Genomic DNA, 4,333 nt, shown 5'->3' with positions numbered 1-4,333 from the left:
TATATGTAAAAACATTGTATTATTTACCTTCTAAATCCTAGGTTAACTGCTAACATATTAGTTTACATGTACATAGAATATGAATTCGTTAACAACTTATGTTTATGTATCTGCTAATAACAAGTATAACACATAATGGTTCCCGTATCAGTTAAGGAGAAAGTTACCGACACTATCATCATCATAACGCGTACGATTCACTTCTCTATCCAGCAGTCCGTCGCCTGTCCCGCCGTCCATCGTCTGACACACGCCTTGTACTATCGCCGAATCTGTTTTCGATAAAGCAGGGGTACTTTCGTCCGATACATGCCAAAAGGATACTACTTTTTGGGTTATCCACAGCGATGGGTAATCACACGTGGATATTTTTTTTTAATAAAAGAAGAGTATTGTTTTTTTTTTAACCGAAAAAGAGATCAAAGAAGAGACATACAAAGCGGTGGTAACTTGATCTACAAGTTAAGAGTGTGGCCTAGATGGAGCAGGATACGGTGCCACGAAGTGTTGAGCACCCTTCTTAGGTTCCACACTGACTCTACGTTTTCCGGCTGAACAATGGCCGCCGAATCCACCTGCCTATCCCCACAATTGTTAAACGAGATAATGTCAATAATCCACTAATTATCTGAGAATAATGTTGAGAGGCTTTACCGCCTTGGCGATGACCTGGGAGACATCAATGGTGGCTTCAAACAGCACTGGAGTTGTGTTCAGAGATGTAATGCTTTCCTGGTTTCTGTGTTCTAGAAGCCTTCCACCCAGCTTCTGCCTCCATCCATAGATATATCCACTCGCTTTTACCTCCAGAAACCTCATATCCATTGATTCTTACCTGGGAATGACTTCAACTCGAAAGTTCTCACCATTTGCACGTCCTCCAAAGAGCAGATTGCACTCTAAAAACAGGGGAAAGCAAAGCATGACACTTTTGCTGAGACAGACATGGCATCAATCACCCTTAACGGAAAACCGTGAGCCATGTTCAGGATCGGTAAACATTTACCAACAAACAAGCAAAGCTCTGAGCAATGACACGTCAAACAAGTGATGATGAGACTAGTTTTGCTGGCAAAGAGAAAGATATCAAAATTCTCCATTCATCTCATAAGTGAGGAGGAGCGTCGGCTTCAGGGTTTGTGGCTTGGCTAAGAGGCCATGATATGTTCTTATGGAGAAATGCTGCAGGTGGCTTTGGACATAAATTCTCTTCTAGAGTTACTTGGAACCGAATCAGAGTGCACTCACCAACTGTTTCATGGTCAAATGCGGTCTGGTTTAAGGAGGAGATCCCAAGATGTTACTTCATCATCTGGCTGGCGATTAACCAAAGACTTCCAACTAAGGATAGGCTTATCTCTTGGGGAATGCAAGTGCCAGATGCTTGTTTTTATGCGATGCTGCAACCGAATCACATCAGCCTCTGTTCTTCAATTGTCCTTTTGTCAAAGCAGTGTGGCTCAGATTCTGTGGACGCCTCCTTACTGCACCTCCTTACGACATCAACTCAGCCATCACCATCATTCAACAGCGAAGTCAGGCCTCTCAGTCCGCTTCCTGGTCCGTTCTGAAGCTTATACTCCAGGTAATGGTCTACAACACTTGGAAGGAGCGAAATGCTAGGATCTTCCGGAATGAGTATCTGTCAGAACCAGGTTTCTTCCTTCTTGTGGATCGAACTATCAGGGATAGGCTTCTCTCCATTCCCACTCCCTCGGATGCCTCTGTTTCCCTTCTTGGCTTGTATTTTAGTTTTACTTCGTAGGTTTCTTTATTTATTTTTTAAATATTCTTCTCCCCCTTCTTGAAATAAATTGCTAGGCAACAATCCTGTATAATTCGAAAAACCTTTGGTATGAATTTAACATTTACACCCAAAAAAAAAACACATATTATTATAATAAACCTGATATATTTGATGAATAGGGTGACGGCCACGGAGTAGCTGGTTAGAAGAAACGAGAGATCCAGAATCAGAGAGGGAGGCAAAGTTGAAAGAAACGGAAGATGAGGACCTTTCGATGTGATCAACAATGGGAGCGGGCGGGGCCATGATTCGCTTGTAGAAAAGAGTGACAAAAGATGACACTAAGGCAGAGCGAGAAGGCTCCGCATTGAAGGGCTATCTCCTGTCAATCGAATGAATACATAAAATAGCATATCAGAAACAAAGCAAAGAAGAGCTTTCCTTTGTGTTGACTTTGAGACAGAGGTCACAAGATGGTTCCTGATAGTTAGTATTCCGACGGTCCGCGAATCTCAGGCATATCTTTTTTTTACAGATAAACCACCACCACGACGCTTCCTTTGCTTGTCTTTGTGGTGGTCAGAGTACGAAGGTTTTTGTTACTTTGTCAAAGAAGAGTCTCAGCCCAAATATCCCAAAAGGCTTCTATTACGGCCCAACCAACTTTCGATTGGGCAAGTCAATGCCTCCAACATTTTGCTTCTTAATTAACTCTCCTTTTTCTTCTTCTTCATGCATATTGTTGTGAATTTGTGATACTAAACACTTAACTCTTCCATTGAACTCACCCCTCTAATTAGCTCTAAATTGTGGCCCTAATCTCTTCTTTTGGTGGTAATGTTGCGGCTTTTATTTTTGTAATGTTTAGAAATTTTGGATAAACTTTTTTTTCTTCTTGAGATGACCATAATAATAATTGATCATGCACTATATATTTTTTATTGTTACGAAATCAAAGAAATAAGGCAGCCGTATATGTTGAAAATATAAAAGGATGTGGGGTCCGCTGCACTATTTGCACAGTAAATTTTCTTCTATATATACGAACGTTTGCGTTCGTTTGTAAACACACCTCGACCTTCTCTTCTCCCTCTAATAAACACTCTCTATCAGTGTTATAAATTCTACGGGTATAAAATTTTGCCCTTATTTAAATTTCTGCGATACAATAAAATACAAGTTCTTTTCATAACACGTTATCAGCACGATCACTCTGCGATTCGGTAAAATTTATTTGTATCATTTATACCCTGTTATAATGGTCGGTATACCGCCTCTACTATTATTTATATCATGTTATAATGGCCGGAATACCGCCTATATTATTTACTAGTAATTTAATTTATTTATCGGTCGGCCGAGCCGCCTTATATCCTGTTTATTATTTATCGGTCGGCCGAGCCGCCTTATATCCTGTTTATTATTTATTGGTCGGCCGAGCCGCCTTATATCCTGTTTATTATTAATTGGTCGGCCGAGCCGCCGTATAATTTATTTATTATTTTGCATTGATCGGCTGAGCTGTCGCATGATTTGTTGTCATAATTTTTTTTACTTTTTAGATTTGATTGACCGTTTAATACGATATTTTCAGACTGATTTTTAGTGCACTCGATTTAACCCCAACGGTCACAAAGAATTTTTTTCAAAAATTTCCCCTTTCTCCAATGGTTATGAACAGTGTTTTTCATCTATAAATACAACTCATTTTCACTCCATTTCATCATCCAAAACATTTCATCTTCTCTCAAAAAATTTCAAATCGCTCTCCTCCGATTTTTCATTTCAAGAAAGATGATTCGCGCACTTTTGTTTTTATGTGCCATTTTTATTTGTGTTTCTATTTATGGTTTATTCGTTGGAGAATTTACTCCAAGTGAATTTAAGATGAATATCGGTTTAATTTTCTTTACATCGCTTCTCCTTGTAATTGCTTGCATGATCAATGTAAACGGTTCCTTTTAATATTAATAATATTCTAATAATTTTTATTTATGTGCTTTAGAAATACAAATGGCAAAAATCGAGAAACTTCAGTTTCCGGCATTGGAAGTAACTGGGACAAACTACACGGCATGGGTTACAAACATGGAGCTTCATCTAGATTCCGAGGAAATACTCGGAACAATAAAAGACGGCAATATATCAACCTCTCATGAAAAGGCTAAGGCCGTGATATTTCTGAGAAGGCATCTAGATGAAAATCTTACGCATGATTATGCGAGAACCAAAGATCCCTTAGATCTTTGGAAAGCTCTGAAGGAGAGGTTTGATAACCAAAAGAAAATTACTCTCCCCCATGCACTCGATGAGTGGAAAAATCTACGATTTCAAGATTTTGAAAAAGTGGAAACGTACAATTCCGCTATATTGAGAATAGCGGCGCAATTAGATTATTGCGGTAAGCCTGTCTCGGAAGCAGAAATGCTCGAGAAAACTTACCAAACGTTCCACAAAAATCATTATGTTCTACAAGAACAATATAGAAATTGTGGGTATACGAGGTTCTCTGAACTCGCTGTGGCGCTTATAATAGCGGAGAGAAATAATGAACTCCTCATTAAAACACACAATGCCCGACCCACG

General features: G+C 39.3%; 1 non-coding gene across 4 annotated transcripts; it reads right to left on the bottom strand.

Moving 5' to 3' along the window:
• Positions 1-2,351, bottom strand: LOC106433466. Of its 4 annotated transcripts, none has more exons than XR_007314400.1 (4): positions 1,907-2,329; positions 655-1,830; positions 437-579; positions 1-295 (listed from the first exon to the last, which is right to left on the bottom strand). It is a non-coding gene; the product is annotated as an uncharacterized LOC106433466 (transcript). The 4 variants fall into 4 exon arrangements; XR_007314401.1 differs by having other exon boundaries at positions 437-575; positions 1,907-2,328; XR_007314399.1 differs by having other exon boundaries at positions 1-579; positions 1,907-2,351.
• Positions 2,352-4,333: the final 1,982 nt, after the last annotated feature.

Source organism: Brassica napus, chromosome A6 (assembly GCF_020379485.1).
Source record: "Brassica napus cultivar Da-Ae chromosome A6, Da-Ae, whole genome shotgun sequence".
In the NCBI taxonomy this organism is placed as follows: domain Eukaryota; kingdom Viridiplantae; phylum Streptophyta; class Magnoliopsida; order Brassicales; family Brassicaceae; genus Brassica; species Brassica napus.
Note: the sequence above shows the minus strand (reverse complement) of the source record. Positions and strands in the feature narration are given on the sequence as shown.